This window comes from Helianthus annuus, chromosome 16, assembly GCF_002127325.2.
Source record: "Helianthus annuus cultivar XRQ/B chromosome 16, HanXRQr2.0-SUNRISE, whole genome shotgun sequence".
Classification (NCBI taxonomy): domain Eukaryota; kingdom Viridiplantae; phylum Streptophyta; class Magnoliopsida; order Asterales; family Asteraceae; genus Helianthus; species Helianthus annuus.
Genome location: NC_035448.2, coordinates 9,472,733 through 9,491,274, shown reverse-complemented (window position 1 = coordinate 9,491,274; position 18,542 = coordinate 9,472,733).

The window sequence follows — 18,542 nt, the reverse complement described above, 5'->3', positions numbered from 1 at the left end:
ACACTTACTGAAGTCCTAAGCACGACTAGAGTTCCTTAGAGAATGACCTTGAGCTCCAGGAGTCTTCAGAAACCAAGTTAGAATGATTTTTGAGTGTGTGAACCATGAACTAGCAACAAGAACACCTTATATAGGAACTTTGATTGCACAAGATCATTCCAAATGTCCCTATTGTTGCTACCAGATGATCACAGGTGTCCCTATGCATGTAAAACCATCAAAACATGCCCCTAGAATCAAGAGATGGTAAATTGAAGCGGTGTAACAGGCTGAAACAACCACCTGTGATGATTTTCTATCACTGGCAGTCCCAGACGGCCCACGTAAGACACATGGGAGTCTTACGCGGCTGGTATGGCTCCAGCTTCAGGTTATAAACTTTTCAGCTTTTGCACTTTAGGTCCCTGGTCCTTCCAAACTTGATTTTAACATGATTTATTGCACTTTTAACCCTCTAATTTGACTGGATCATACGAAGCCTAGTCACAAGGACAGAGTTAATTTATAAGCCAGGATTTATTACATTTATAACCAGCTTCAGGTTATAAACTTTTCAGCTTTTGCTTAACAAAGTTGGTTTATGACTTGGGCTCCTTAAGCAAAAGCTGAAAAGTTTATAACCTGAAGCTGGTTATAAATATAATTAAATAATAGCACAAAAGGGCCTAGTCACAAGGACAGAGTTAATTTATAAGCCAGGATTTTATAGAATCGAGGCATTAAGGCTTGAATCAAAGTTCATTACCTTTTCTTGATAGGGAGTCGTGGATCACCACTGTCTTTAGTCTCAAAGGATGGTAATTATGGCCCGTAGGCCCTTCATCCCTAATGGATGATTATATAAATAAGGAGGGAATTGGAATAATCCAATTTAAAGATGACTTATGTGATTTTATCGAATCACATTTTTCCAAGAATGTTAACATATTTACAGATGTTAACAAGGATTTGAATCTTTTAAATAGGTTTTACCATCTTGGCCATATCTAGAATGACATGTGGCTAGGTTTTACCTTTAAGATTCTTTTTAATATTTAACGCTGAACAATCCTAAATTGAGATGTTAATAAGGATCTGAATCCAATTGAGGAACTACCATCTTGGCCCTATCTTAAAATGACACATGGGCTAGGTCTTGTCCTTTTTAGATTTTGTCATTTTATAATAATGGCAGATCTTATAAAAAAGAATGTTATTTTTTTCATTTATTTCATATTTTATGTTTATGCATAGTTACAAAATGAAAATTTAAATTTAATCATTCCACCACAAAAATTCAAAAGTACAAGTTTGCCCTAAACTGGACTTCTAATGAAATAACATGCCCACGCATGGGCTAAACAAACCTAACATACCCACACAGGGGTTAAATAGAAAGACATGCCCATGCAGGGGCTACTTAAAAAGACAAGTCCTTGCAGGGACTGAATACAGAAACAGATGTCCACGCAAGGACTTGATTACAACATAAATAAATAAACAAGGATCTTCAGAAATCTCTTTTCTTGCTCTTCCCCTTGATCAGGCTTGCCAATCCTTTGAGGAATCCTTGATGGTTCCTGCCGTCTCTTTGAACTTCCCGCTCTACCTGGCTCAACCTTTGGAGAACCTCCTGTTTTCGCTCTGGTGGTATCAATTGCGGCTGCGGCGGCTGTTGATGTGCAGGTTGAGGAGGTGGCGGTTGTTGGTACCCATAAGCTGGGTATCCAACTCCCCAGGGAGCTCCATAAGGCCCCTCGGGGTGGAGAGCATTGTAGTCCCACGCTACTTGGTATGGGTTAACCTCAGCATAATTGTAGTTTGTGTAGGCCGGCTGCTCAAAGGGATTACACGCCGCTGAACCGGCATATGCAGGTATCGGGTTATCAAAACCCAACGGTGGTGGCGCGACAGGCGCAGAGTCTACTTCTGAGACAGGGTTTGAAGGCCCACCCATCTGCGGGTCTTCATGGAGTGGCGGGTAGTGGCTGCCACTTGAAGGTTGAGGGGTGCTGATATGAACTCCTCCTCGCACGGCATCCGTGCGTTTGATCTTCTTCGCCTCGGCAGCTCCGGAGGCGGCTGCTGAACTGGTGGTGGTGGCGGTGGAGTGACTGCCACAAAACGAGAATCCTTAGAGGGATCCTGCTGCTGCTGGTGAGGTGAGGAGTGGTGAGAAGGGGTAAACACCCAATCATATTGGGCAAATCTCGCCTGGTAACTATCTGGACCACGGTAAGGTGATCCATGGAAAAATGACCCATCAAAGATCTCGATGGCGTGGTTAGGGGTCCCGGTTGGAGGCTCGGTGGGATCCGTGTCTTCGTCCATGTCCATCGCATGGTTGCCCGAGAAGTGGTCTTCAGGTCCTAGTGGGTTTAAGCCCACTGATTCTTCAATGTAGTTTACCGGGTTGAACCGGCTTTGGAAGACAGGTGTCGGGTCGTTGAAGGAATGGTGAGAGTTGGATCTCAGGAGAGGGATGAAAGATGGCTGCGGGTTGTGGGGCTCATTTTCAGATTGAGGCCCGAAAGAATGGTGATAGGATGGTGACAAACTTAGCGAGACGGATCGCCTCGCTGGCTCTATATACGTCCTCCAATGCTCCTGAGGACTCGTACTCATTGTGATTGATAGGGTTCGTCTGTGTGATGGCCCGGCCTCATGGTCGTGGCCTGTGATTGGTGCCTTTCCTCCCCTCCTGAATCTTGGCGGCATGATTGATCCTGTCAACATAAACAAAGATAACAACAAAGGAAAAATATAAAGGACAAAAATAAAACAAATCAGGATTTGTCCTAAGTTCTTTGTCTAGACTCGAAAAATGAGGAATGTGCAATTGTGTAACTAAGATTAAACACAAAAGGCTAGTGTTTAATTCACTCAGTGTTGGCTCTGATACCAACCTGTCACACCCCGATATTTCCACGTATTACCGGTGGGCCCGATGGGGAGTATCGTGACGTAGTTGATATCATCATATACAACACAATTTTAAATGCACAGCGGAAGCAAAAGATGAATCACATTACAAACCGAACAAATAGTAATATCAAAGTATCACAACAGACTGTAATGGATCCACAGGAAGATCGAAAGATAAAAAGATCATTGTTCAACAGACTTTAACATCTAAAGCTTGCAAAACTTGGTTAATGATGCCAGGAGTAGCCAGCCTATTTCGTCTAGTACATGCACTTAGCCTTTTTGGAAAATACGTCAGTTTACATTGGTAAATACAATTTAACTGACTCATTTTGAAAAGAGTTTAAGAAAATTAGTTTGCATGCACGGGGCACAAAATATCTTTTATAACTTGGGACAATTATTTAAAAATAATCTTGTATACAGTTTTACTTATTTGTCGTCCATTAGTACCGGTTAGAAGAGCCGGTTAAGATTAATTGACACGCCACATGTATAATGCCCACAAGGTTTATTCATTTAAGTGGATTACCAGTTTTTACATATGCAACTGTCAGGTGTATGCCTACACCCCGTGCTTAGGCCGTGGCCATTTCTTTGAATGATGCCAAGGATATCCGGGACATGGTTATTTAACCCCCAAAGGCCATACACCAAATAATACAGATTAAAACAGGTTATGTAAATGCATTAATCACAATACAATTTAAATGACTACACACCCGACCAAGCGGTATTATTATAATACCGTATCCCAAGCCCGTATAGGGAAAATAAGTTAAAAGTATTTACCTGAGCAAGTATAAATCACAAACAGCAAGTGCACGTAGCTTTTACCGGGCTCCTAATCTGGAATGAAGGTTTTTAATAACCTATTAGATTCCTAACGGGTCTTTAATTAAGCCTAAACTTAGACCGGTTAGTTTTAAAGAAAGATACTGTTCAAAACGCACGATTAAGCGAAGACCGGATTAGAATGTGGTTTAGACCCGACGAGCTTGCATACTTGTTTAATATGGGTAAACTAAATACATTCTGGATTTTGAGACAAAAATGATAAGGTTTGACCCGTTTTGGCTAATTTATGCAAACTAGTTATATAAACCGATCCGAACGCGAAAAGTGCGTTACGGGTAACAGTATGAGTCATAAATAGGTTTCCTAAGTTAATATGCCTTAAATATGTTGTGATATTAGTACGATACCTTCCGTTATGCCCAAAATGAATTTAAATCAACTTATGCCCCGTAGGGGTATTTTGGTAATTTTAAAATCTATAAAAGAGTTTAAATATAAATCTGAGTTTCAGGTCTGATATAATCAGCAAAAATACTTAATTTAATAAGTTATATCAGTATGTTATTGCATATATGTGAAATTTATTAATTATAACCAAACTATGCACCGAAGGGGCATTTTGGTAATTTCACATAAGCTTTAAAGGTCAAAATTAGAATTATGAGTTTAAAACTTTTGCCTACTGTTTAATTATGAAAAGTTACTTAAAACATCAGTAGGTGTCAAACCTTATATGCTAAAAATAGTTTTAACTTATACTCTGCGTTAAAAATGCGTAAAAAGGCGTTTTTAAGCGATTTCCGGGTTTTATAAAAAAACTGATATTTTTATCAATCCAGAAAGCTTAAAATGTTTTATTTATCATATAAAATCAGTAGCAAAAGGTTTGGTGTCAAAATGTTTTGTAAAACTCATTTTATATGCCAAAAGGGCAAAACCGACCATTACCGAGTTAAAGCTATAACCCTATGTTACGCTCAGCTTAAAAATAAATAAAAATCTTCAAAAATCCCAAAATATTATTTTATATCAGCAGGTAAAAAGTTTGGAGTAAAAATTTGAGTTTAAATAGGCTATATGCTAATTACGCCATTTAATTAATAAAAAGCTTTCTAATTACGCTATTGAGCATAACTCTTAATGTAGACCTCAAACTAATGTGAAAATTTAGGGACATGATTATATTTCAGTGATAAAGGTTTTTGTTCTTTCACATTTTCAAAAATATCATTTGAAGGTCAAAAGGGAATAATGGTCAACAATAAAGCATATAACGGAAATATGCAAATGAATCGGATAACTAATGAACCAAGTTGTATAATCACAGAGGGTTATACTAACATGTAACCTGGTCCTAATAAAGCTCTAAGCCATTTCTAAACTATGCCCTAATGGGTCAAAACTGAAAGTCAAAGTAAAAGTCCACTTATGCGACTTTCGGTTCCGAACCGAGTTTAAATAGAAAATTGTCGGGTTGAACATGCTTAGACATGTTCTTACATTAATTACCAAGTTATAAGAGTGATAAAACAAGTTGCATGGCTTCTAGATTGTTAATTATGTGTTTATTTGAAAATTACCTTTATGTTGACTTTTCATAATTAACTTTGACCCGACAATTGACCTACTTAGAGTGGGAATCAGAGAGTACCCTTTTAAGGGTGTATTACCCACATAATTACCAACTCAAAGCTACTCTTAATTCGAGAATTGACTAGGCCATTAGTGATTAATCACTAAGTCAAACCTTAATTATGACAGTTTGACTTTAGGCCATTAAACTAAGTAAAACTAAATTAAAGAAGGCTAAGGACACTTACTGAAGTCCTAAGCACGACTAGAGTTCCTTAGAGAATGACCTTGAGCTCCAGGAGTCTTCAGAAACCAAGTTAGAATGATTTTTGAGTGTGTGAACCATGAACTAGCAACAAGAACACCTTATATAGGAACCTTGATTGCACAAGATCATTCTAAATGTCCCTATTGTTGCTACCAAATGATCACAGGTGTCCCTATGCATGTAAAACCGTCAAAACATGCCCCTGGAATCAAGAAATGGTAAATTGAGGCGGTGTAACAGGCTGAAACAGCCACCTGTGATGATTTTCTGTCGCTGGCAGTCCCAGGCGGCCCGCGTAAGACATATGGGAGTCTTACGCGGCCAGTATGGCTCCCAGCTTCAGGTTATAAACTTTTCAGCTTTTGCACTTTAGGTCCCTGGTCCTTCCAAACTTGATTTTAACATGATTTATTGCACTTTTAACCCTCTAATTTGACTTTTAAGGACCCTAAGTCATAAACCAACTTTGTGAAGTCCCCGGTTATTCATATGATCACCGAAAAGTCTTAAATTTCAACGTTGACGCTTTTAATCCTTCATGCACGAATGCTATTATAACTTTCTCATACTTTATTGAAACCTTGTGAAATTTTTATCACTTATTCTAGTTAGCATAATTAATCGTTACAAAGCTTCAGGTTTGTTAAAAGGTCACTCAGAGGTATAAATTAAACATGTTGACACATTTAACCCTTGTAGTTTGTAATCTCTCACTTTCTTCCACAATTGGCTTCGTATGATCCATAATTCATTCGTTTAAGGGTATAAACATCGTGTAGGGTTATTGAAAGATACATTATCCATTGTTGACACTTTGAATCCTTTTACATACATAGATTCTTTGTTTATCAACTTTAGTCCCTCTAAATTAATTCTTCACACGTTTAAAGTCCATGACACGTGTCGATATTATATTGGGCATGAATTTACGAGGTGTTACAACTATACTAACTGCCGATGCACTAATATATGTGGATACCCTCTGACAATTCTAGGCTAATGCTGAAATCCAATCACAAAATAAAAAGTCCTTTGGTATAACGTAAAAAAAATCGGAGGAACCCTTGTTCAGATATCCCCATCTTCCATATCCACAATATTTGCTTTAAACGAACAAGCAAGTAAAAATTCTTTTTAAAAACAGGAAATTCACACAGAGTTCATAGAAAGAGGGTATGAGGGTCAACTAACAGTAGTTAAATTTTTAAACCAAAATTTCCTGCTGAAATGAAATATTTTTTCCAAACCCTACTTATATGTCTCTCAGCCAAGACCACCTCATTCAATGAGATTCCACAAAAAGTCCAATACTTGGGATATGTCATTTGGATAAAATCAGATTATAATCTATCCCATGCATTGTTCTTTGACTTGGTGGCAAATGTGAATGCTGTTAAAAAGGGATCAAGTAATGCTTTTCTTATGTATCCCAGACTTTTAAGCTATTACCTTAAAAAACAAGTGTCTCAAAAAGATTTTCAACAAGGTGAACCTTTCCAAATGAAAAGTCTTACAAATGAAACTTTTACTAGAATGCAAGATAAAGAGTCAAAAGTTTCTAAAACACAAGCAAAGGGGAATGAGCCTATTTTAGATGAGTCCACATTTGTTGCTAAAACCTCTGTTGCTGAGCCCACTGTTCCTGCTGATCATGACACCACAACCGGTGTTGTGAAACCCACACCAAAAAAATCCAAAAAGAAACCTCCAACATCCAAAAAGCCCACCAAAAAGAAACAAAATAAAAAGGCACCCCTGGAAGATGAGATCCTAGAGGATAACCTTGTGGCAAAACAAAAGCCACTAGAAACCACTATTGCTACTTCCTCATAACAGCTGGAAAGATCTCCACCCATCCAAACTCCTCTTGAATCCTCACAAAAGGATCAAGTTGTAAGCATAAGACACCAAATCAAGAGGCAAACATTTCAATTGAAAGTCTGTTTCTAAGCCCCTTTCCCAGGGTTTTCTCTTTTTCAACTCCACAAACCTCTACTCCAATTCCACCAACATTCTTACCTCTGTTGATGCAATTGATACAACTTAGACACAAATCAGTCTGTCTCAATCACCAATTAAAGAGAGCAAACTTCCACAAGTGTCTTGAGTCTAAGAAAAATCAACTTGCTAGCCCACAAACAGCTGAGGAGGCTACACCCCTTGAGTTACATGTAACTCTTGTTGGTAGTTCAAGTGAAGCAATCACTACAACTGGTGAAACAACAGTTTTTTCAGTTCGACAGTGGTTTCCTCTATAAGACTTCGGGTATGTTTGGCATGCAGCTTTTGGGAGCTTCTAGCTTTAAGTTTTTAAGAAAAAGCTCATACTCAATAAAAAGCCTTGTTTGGTTGAAGGAGGTTGAAGCTTTTAGGTTAGGAGCTTGAAGCTTTTGGTTGAACGCTTCTACTAGTAGCGTTTAGAAGGAGTTACAAGCTTTTAGGGGAAAATGACTATTTTGACCTCTAAAAATAATAAACTTTTTAATGCACAAACTATTTTTTTGTTATGTCCATTTTGGTCATTATATACATTTTATTAAAAGCTCCAGCTACTTTTCTAAACATCAAATATATCTAAAAAGCTACAGCTACTAGCTACTAGCTTCCAGCCACCAGCTACCAGCTTCCAGCCACCAGCTACTTTTGCCGAACATACCCTTCCTTGAAGGCAACAATTGTTGAGGGTACAATTGTAACCTCTGTTCTAGTTGGAAGTCCTCAGTACCAAGACAAAGGGGCATTTGGTTCTGATAATTTGGAGAATTCTCCTGTTATGGAACCAAATCAATCTACCTCCGGTAGGGATTCAGATGATCCTATTAAGTTAGGTGATGAATTAAGATCCAAGGAATTGACGGAAAGAATGACATCTATGGAATCTTCAATGGTAGAAATGAAAAGCATGATGAAACAGATGTTGGAGCATTCTAAAAATCAACCTTCAACTCAGCAAATTGACGATGAGTTGTGGAAATCAGTGCAACCAATTATCCAAGCTCAAAGGAATTTGACCGATATTAATCACAACACTCACATGGAGTTGATAAGAAACATGGTTGAGGCCAGGTACAAAGTTACACAAGCTGATATCAAGGACATCAGGGAACATCTTGTAAAGACTACTGGCTATGCCCCTCCAACTATACTTCAAGAAGAAGTTGAAGATGATGCTAAAAAAGGGGGAGAATGAAAAGCTTAGAAAGTTGCAACCTTCATCACAAACGAAACTATCAAAGGTGCAACAACAAAAGTCAGAGTCTGTTCCTGCAACCAAAACCTCTGCTAAGGCATCAGATGCTAGAAGTGAAAAGGGGATTGATGAGACCCTGAACAAGATAGAAGAAGAGATTGCCTTAGAAAAGCATAGAAGGCAAGAGACACTTGAAGCCAAAGCTTTTAGCCTAATTGAACAAGAACAGGCCGAGCAGAGGAAAAAGAAGGGCATTGGCACTTCAAAAAGGAGAAAGGTAACATGAAATGTTAGACATCCAATCACCACCCCTCCTAAAACCACTGCTATGCCTACAAGAAGTGTATCATCTGCTGCAGCCCAAACAAAACCCTTACCACAAAAACCACCTCAAAAGAAACCATCACTACCAAAACAACCAATAGATGCTGGTACAACAAATATATCTGCAGATGTTTCCCAAACCACTGCCCTAATCATATTTCCCACATCAACACAACCACTGCCAACACCACCAAGAATTCCAACATGCCCACCTTCACCTAAAATCAAATTCACATGCATAAGAAAAACTTTTGTTGTGGCAGAAGATGATGAGGAGATTAAATCAACAATCCCCTTATCATCTGCCCCCATTCAAGCCACATCACTCTCATCATTTCCACCAAAATCCACTTCACTTCCATCCACTCAACCACCATCACTAATCATCCCACTGGCTGCTCGGAATCCTCTGGAGATTCATGAAATCAAAGGTGAAATTGAATATTTTTATTCAACAGAGGATACATCACAACTATCCTTCCCATCTCTCCTTGGTTATCACAAGCCTAGAAACTTAGATGAATATTTGAAGTTGAAGGAAAGATAGGCTGAATATATTGGAAAGGAGAAGTGTAAAGGGATGGATGACAGGACTGCTTAGGGAATCTTGTCACTAGAACTTAGCAAGGTTAGTAAGATAGAAGATTATGCTAAGGATCTGAGCAAGTCCATGTCTGAGAAGCCAATAAATGTTGAGCTTGATAAGGAACTAAGACAAGATTACCTTGATCACATCATGCGACATAAACCATACAAAGCAAACAGAGCACAGTTCAAAGATTGGTCAACAGATACTCTCAAAGAAGAAATAGAAAGAATTCAAAAGATGCTTAATGACCCTTCACTTAAGCCAACTCCACCAGACTAGAAGAAATGCAAACAAGTTGATCAAAACAAGGCATTCAAGCTAAAGAGAATGAGAGAAGAACTGGTTGCTACAAAGTATGGTAATACAAGGTCTGTTGCCAGATGGTCGGAGTCCAAAATTGTTGAAACATACAAAAGACTGGAACAAGTGAGAGAAAAGGATCCTACAGTTCCTAAGAAGCCAGTATATCCAAGAGTGGTTGTACCTCAACAGACCCTTACATTTAAAAAGCAGTCCTTAGTATCTGGCTTGTCCATAGCTGCCTTGAATCAAGCAAAAAGGTAGAAGCAGATGTCTGAGGCTGATGAACAGATGTATGACTACTACAGGAAAGAGGGACTGAAAAACCAACTGTTATATCACGCAGATCCTGCCAGTGACAAACTCCATGAAACTCTTGCAAATCTTGTGAGCAGGCCGCAATCACTAAACTCATAAAAAATAATTCTTCGCCCAAGAAAATCATCTGATTCAAAATTTCTAAAGTGGAAATCATCCTCAGACACCCACGAATTGACTTTGCTCAGATCCGATCAGATGGTGATGTTCAAAGGATAAAAATGGAGGATGCATATGGTCTGGATGCAAGTAACCTCCAAGATCTGTTGAACCTTGAACTTGAAAGGGATTTTGAAGATATGGTTTCCTTGAACTTTGAATTACAATTCAAAGGCCAAATCAGGGAAATGTTGATGAGAAATAAAGAAGAGTTTTGGCATCATCTGTCCTGGGGGAGATTGTTGGATCTAGTGGACCCCAAAAAAGAACAGATGATTGGAAAGCGAAAATAGTCTACAACCTCTGATCCTAAATAACAGTGCTTTGAAGATCTGCTTCTCCCAAAGGAAAAGACTCAAAATCTGCTTTCTCTAAAGTCTGCTAAAGCCAAAGGCCTGCCAAAAAGAACCACTGCTGATGAAGACAAAGTCTGTTGAAGCAAAGGTCTAATCATCCTCTGCTGATGAATACAAAGTCTGATGAAGCTAAGGTCTGCTGTGGATCAACAGATGATAAAGATCAACAGATGATAAAGTCCAACAGATGATGATCAATAGAGTTTATTAATGTAAGGGGCTGTTTGGCAACATCTGAATGGTTAAGTATTGAACCAGTAAGAGGTCTGAACTATTAAGTGCTGAACCAGTAAGAGGTCTGAACCATTAAGGGCCAGTATAATTCTTAACCGTTCAGAGGTAAATGTCTGACCAATTCAAATTAGAGGTCTTAACCATTCAGACTCAGTATAGTGCTTAATCATTCAGAGGCAAATGTTTGAACCATTCAGACATTCTCGCGAAACAAACAGTATGAACCATTAAGTGTTGAACCAATAAGAGGTCTGAACCATTAAGAGCCCCATTAAGAGGTAAACAAACAGCCCCTAATAGTGCTTAGGCTATAGCAGATGTTAGGAGTTTGTTAAGCTATTAGATGTCGCTGTCTAGGTAACGTCAGCTTAGATGCTTCAGATGTTTCGTTTGTTCTATAAATAGAACAGTGTTTGTACTGTTCTATTCATCACTTTCACCTTGACATTTTTTTATGAACAAACAAGGAGTGATCAGCCTGAGGGGGAGTTGTAATTCCTCGTGCATACGTAAACTTGTAATTGCAAATTTATAAAAGCATGTTGATGAAAGCAATATCTCTATTGTTGTGATTGAAAAGTTAATTATTCCGCTGCATATTTCATCTTTGTTTTATCTTCATTCATTATTTCCATATTAACTATCACAACAATCAAAATCGTTATCATCACAACTAGATTTAAACATGTGAATTTCGGTGGAATAAGTTGGTTCTGAAAAAGATAAACATGTTTTTATGGAAGGAAAATTCCATCAGCAAAAGCTTTGGCACACAGAGGAGTCGCCATTCAGTCAATCACGTGCGCGGTTTGCGAAGGAAGACACCGCACATTTTTTTCTATAAATTAGTTAATATCAAACGATCGGCAAAAGCTTTGGCACACACATACACACACATATATATATTGTATTATATAAACGCTTATATAAACTAAGTCGTATTCGGTTTATAAAATATGACTCAAAGTCCTATAAATTAGTTAATATTAAAAATAAAAACTAATAGTTTAATTATTTATTAATATATCATAGAATTAATTACTGTTTTCGTCCCTGTGGTTTGTCAAAAATCACTAATTCAGTCCATTAGTTTAAAATTTGAGATTTCAGTCCCTGCGGTTTCACTTTCGTAACCATTTCAGTCCCTGTGGTTTCACTTTCGTAACCATTTCAATCCATTTATTCTGTTAGTACAGGGACTGAAATGGTTACGAGGTGGACTGAAGTGGTTAGGAAAGTGAAACCACAGGGACTGAAATCGCAATTTTTAAACTAATGGACTGAAATAGTGATTTTTGACAAACCAAATGGACGAAAACAGTAATTAACTCTATATCATATATAAACACTCGTATTCGGTTTATAAAAAATATTTATAACATATGACTCAAATTTCGATAAATAACTAGATAATTATTTGATTATATTTAGTAGTAAAAATAATTAATTCAATTAATTATTTAAAATTTAGGAATTTATTTAAAACAATCAACTAAAATAAATCGAATACGATTTAATTGTTATAAGTGTTTATATAGTTAAACTTTTAGTTTTTTACTTTTAATATTAACTAAAAGATGAAAATATGTTTAAGAGTAATGTACACTTTGTGTTCTTTATTGTGTGTGAAAGGACAATATTGTTCTTACCTTGATTTAACTTAACTAAGATAATTAACTCAGTTAGGTTAAAATTACATAAAATGATGTTTTTAGACATAATCTATAATTATTTTTTTAAAGGTTACGTTTTATAATTTGTGTAATGCATAAAGGCCACAAAGTGTAATTTACTAAAAAAATTGTATATTTGCTAGTGTCCATCAAAAGATTCTGGATTTTTTTGTTTTTCACTTAAAAGAATTTTCAAAAGTAACCTCATATATTATGATGAGTAAATTGCCACAATCATCTCTAAGGTTTAGGTATTTTTGTCAATTTCATTCAAAATGACTTTTTTGTGCCAAATAGCCCTTCACCTTTGGCGTTTTTTTTACCATTTACATCCAAACCTCTTACTTAGTTTACTTTTTCTGTTAAGTTGAAGGATATTTGGATGAAACTGGCAAATATAAAACCTCAGTGACGATTTTGGCAATTTAATTAAATTCTTTTTAATTTTTTATTTAATTTTTGTCACACGCGCGCGCGCGCGCGCGCACACACACACACACACACACACACACACACACACACACATATATATATATATATGGAGCCGCTAAAATGAAAACCACCCCCAGTTGTAAGAACCATGAGAAGCACTCTCCACCAATCATATTTTGCCAACCAAAAGGGTAGTTTAGTCATTTACCCCAAATGTCTAATCTCTCACTCTCTCTCTTCATTAATGGTAGCAGACTATTATAATTAATCTCTCACTCTCTCTCTCTCTTCAAATCCATTCATTTTCATCTCTTTCATGGAGAGATACCTGCAACCCAAAAATAATCAAACCCATTTTAAGTCCCTAAAATTCAAATCATCTTCATTTAACCAACATAAAACCCAAAAATACCCCCCCCCCCAGCCGCACTCCCCTTCCTTCCCCTCGTCCGATCAAGCTCCTCCGGTGACCGGAGCTCCGGCCCTTCCTTCCCCTCGTCCGATCAAGCTCCTCTGTGGTGGCCGGTGGGTGACGTCGAAGCAGCGGCGGCGGCGCAGTGGAGGTCGAGCAGTTCGGCGAGGACAGACAAAGAGACAGAGAGAGTCCGAGAACAGAGAGAGACGACGGAGGTAGGTGGACGACGACGATCGAGAGGGAGGATGAGCGGCTGTTTGAAGAACGGTGGTGGGGTTGCAGGTAGGTGGCCGACGGATGACGACGATCGACGGCGAACGGTGGTGGGGTTGAAGGTAGGTGGACGACGGTGGTTTGAAGAACGGTGGTGGGGTCGCACCCACCTAACTCACACTCTGTCTGAGCTTCAAGATCCTTTCAATCTTGAAAAAAATCATATTTTAGTGCTTTGAGGTGATTTCTAGGGTTTCAAGGGTTTTCTAAGGTTCGGTTATCGTTCAACAAGTCGGGTTAGATTGGTTATGGGTTCAGGTCAACAAAGTCAACCTTGGTTAGCGGCTCGGTTAACTGTGGTCAACGGCTTCGGTTCAGGTCTCGGGATTCGGGTCAGTTTTGGAACTCGGTCAGCTTCATTTCGGGCTCGGTCGACTCAGCGAGTCAACTCGGTCAACTCAGTCAACGTCTCGACGCGAAGATTGGTAAAGATTTTACGGCGCGATTTATTTCGTTATTTTTATAGTTCTATTTTATTTTGTGAAAACGAGCTCGAACCGATTCGATCAAAGTATTGTTACGTTTTGATATAGTTGACAAAAAATTGATATTGTGATTGATTATTGAATTTTGAAATTATAACGACAACTTGTGTTGTCGAGGCGACCAAAAACAGAGGAAACTCTGCCTATTTTTTTTGTAACGTAAAACGTAAATTTTTTAACGTAAAACGTAAAACTTAAATTTTTAAATGTAAAACGTAAACTTTTTAACGTAAAACGTAAAACGTAATTTTTAACGTAAAACGTAATTTTTTAACGTAAAACCTAAAACGTAAACTCTTTAACATAAAACGTAAACTTTTTAACGTAAAACGTAAAACGTAAACTTTTTAACGTAAAACGTAAACTTTTTTTAACGGAAAACGTAAAACGTAAAAACTTTAACGTAAAACGTAAAAAGTTTAACGTAAAACGTAAACTTTTTTAATCGCAAAATGTAAAACGTAAACTTTTATGTAACAACTATTTAACGTAAAATGTAAAACTTTTCTACGTAAATTGTAAAACGTAAAAAACCGTGTGATAAAACGACGGCTAAACAAGGGGCGTGAATACGGGCATAAAAACGCCACGAAAAAACGGGACGTAAAAAACGCCCCGTTAAAACGGACGTAAAAACAACGCTTGAAAAAGCCGAAACGGCGTGCAAAAACGATCCGTTAAAAAACGATGCGTGAAAAAGCCGGGCGTAAAAACGGAAAACGTAATTTTTTAACGTAAATTTTTTAACGCAAAACGTAAAGTTTTTAATGTAAATGACGGCGCGTTAAAAAAACGACGCCTGAAAAAGCTGGGCGTAAAAAAAGGCTCTTCAAAACGTTTTTTTAACAAATCTTAAAAAAATATATATAATAAAAATCTAATTTCAAAAAATTCTTTAACAAAATAATCTGTATTTTAATAAAAAAAACCTCTAAATTTTATAAAACTAAAATGCTAGTAACTTTATAGAAAAAAGTCAAATAAACAAATCTTATCATATGTACCAAGTTTGTAATTTATCTTCTACTCTTTTAAATTCGTTCTAACAAAAACCAAAAGTCACTGCCCCCCTCCCTTATCAAACAATATATCATTAACAAACCTTAAAATTACCCACCAAATCGTATAATGTCATGAATCAAAAGTTTTTTTACTCAAACCACTCGGAATAAATTAGTTAGTTACCCTCATAATCTTAATTAGATAAATATGTTATTTCTGCCAACATATTTGTTAGGTGCTCAACACATTTAAAAATATGAACGTTTTACAATTTTTTTCTATCTCGACACTTGATTAAATGCTAAAAGTTGTAATCGATTATTATGTGTTGCACACCATTGATATTTATTTTATATATTGTTTTCTCTTTATAAAACTGATCTATATAAAAAACTAGATATTAGTTTCTGTTTTAATTTATAAAATTTAAAACATTCTTCACCTTAACAGAAAAAATAAACTGATCTTTGTGGTTTGAATGAAAATTTATAAAAACTCTGTCACGAAACTATTAATTTTTATAAAAACTGCATGTATATTATGTCTTATATATATGTAGCAAAATTAATTAAATAAAAGAAATTAAAAAGAGTTTGAGTAAATTGATAAAATCACCCCTGAGTTTTTATATTTGTCAGTTTCACCCAAATATTCTTTAACTTAACATAAAAAATAAACTAAGTTAGTGATTTGGATGAAAATGACAAAAAATACTAAAGGCGAAGGGCTGTTTAGCACAAAAAAAAAATAATTTTGGATGAAACTGTCAAATATTTCTAAACAGAAGGGACAATTTTGACAATTTACTCTATTATGATAAAAGAAAATGGGTTCGTACGGTTTTAGGTTAAATAACATATGAATGACTCACTGTTTTTGGGTTTTAGGTAAATACTAGAAACTCTATGAATGACTCACTCTATGTTTTTGAAAAACTAAAATTTTTTGAATATGTATTATACTGAATATTGATAAATCAAAATCAATTAAAGTAAGAAATGATCTAAAATTACCAAAATAAAATGAAAGTAAGAAGTGATCTAAAATTACCAAAATAAAATGAAAAACTAAATTCCTGTGCAACTTTTTTGAGCTTAAAAATAATGCAAAACTTAATTTAAGGTTAAATAATAAAGAATACAAAACTTAATATTTATATTGCAAGTAAAATAAAGCCATGGAGCCATGAATACATGAAATAGGGGTGTTCAGAAGAAATCATAATCAAATAAAAACCGTAAATCGAACCGTAACCGTAACCAAATAAACCGATCCGATTAACGAATTTGGTTTTTGGTTTGGTTTACCGAAACCGAATTTTGAATATGGTTTTTGGTTCGGTTTATGGATCCACATTTTATTTTATTTGGTTTATTCGGTTTATTTGGATAACCGAATAAACCATTTAATTTAATTAATTATTAAATAAAAATAAAATAAAATATTTTATAAATCATATACAATTTATTAGCCCAAAATAGTTATTTTTTTATGTAGCCCAAAATACCAAATTTAAATCTAAAAGTCCAACTCAAACCCACTCATTTCTAAAATAATAGAACTTCAGACCTATAGAAACTAGGGTTTAGGATTTCTAAATCTTCTTGAAGAAAGACTTATATTTGAAGATTATTTATATTTTGTGACATTAGACTTGTTAACTATTTATATTTGGTGTTGATTAAACCAATGAACTTTCTTGTGTGTGTTCAAGGCGCCTAGGCGCATAAGGCACTCACTTATGTCATGATAGGCTCGAACTCACAATCATAGCTCATTATAAAGACATAGTAAATATTGGCAAGCATTGTCAAAAAATATGAAGTTCAAATTAATAAAAAAATAATAATAATTAAACTGGACAAGTAAGAGATGTAAATTAGAAATACCAACCACCGAAAGGTAGAAATATCAACCACTTAGCCCCTCTTTTAATTTTGGAAGATGGTACGTACCCTTCATGTTTTCATGAGACCGTACATAATAGCAATATGGGTGCTACTTTCTACACCCCCTCTATTTACTTTTTTCACCCCCCCCTCTCACATATTTACAGGTGGTGCCTGCGTGGGACCGACAGTTTTCCTCTCACAAGGGGGGGTGTAATCAGAAAGGAGGGGGGTGTGTATAGAATGGGCCTATTGGTTATTGAATATTGAATATACTTTTTTTATTATTATTGAATATACTTTTTTTGGAAGTATATTCAAGAAACAATAAAAGATGACATCTTTCGCGATGAAATTAACTTTTTGATGAGTCGTAAACATATGATCACGTTAAAATCTTATTCAAGAAAAAAAAAATGAAAAATCTAATCATAAAACTTATTTTCAATTTAATCGTATTTCGATTGATTTAGTTTGTTCCGGTCTGGCTCTTCCGGTTATTTGATTGCTTCATTTCTAAATTTCAAGAGCCAAATAATAAAATAAAATAAAAACAATCGCTATTGCCTAATCGGATCAAAATAAGAACCGAAAAGAAAAGCAAAATCACTTAAAACAGGGAATTCAAAATGAAGAACGTAAATACCTAAAAATAGCTCGGCCTAAGTGTATAATACAAACAGTTTATAATTATTTTAAGTGAAACCTGTATTCAGCGCGTTATAACTCTCTCATCGACACTTGTATCCCTTTTCGTGATCGTTTTACTCATAATAAACATAGATGCTTGGTGATATCGCTTCATATCCTATCAACTGATTTGAATCGCGTCTTCCAGTGGTCCTACTGTCACGTGAAGGTGAGTCGTACCCAAAGGCTTTTTAAATTAATTATTATAGTAATATTATATATTTAACATGAGTTTGATTCAACTTCATTTGGTGATGATTTTTTTTTTTTATATTTTATTTGCTCAAGTGTACAAAAATCTGATGATTTTTATATCCACCTATAGATTCCTTTCGGTAAGAGACAAAACTACATAACAAGACATTTTTTGTCAAGAATTGATTAATAATCAAATAATCAATCATATTTTGGTGACTGAAAACGAGGTATTTTAAACAAATTCCTAAACCACTTGTAAACCTTTCATTACGTAGCCCACTTGTGTTTTCCTATCTTAAGTTTTGATAATAACATTTGTGGCAGTGTTAATGCTAGATTTGTTTATCAATTAAGAGTTAAATATATAATCACTTATATATATAACTAGTTAATTATGATATTTACATTTAGAGTAAATTACCAAAATCGTCTCAAAGGTTTGGGCATGTTTGCCAATTTCGTCAAAAACAAAT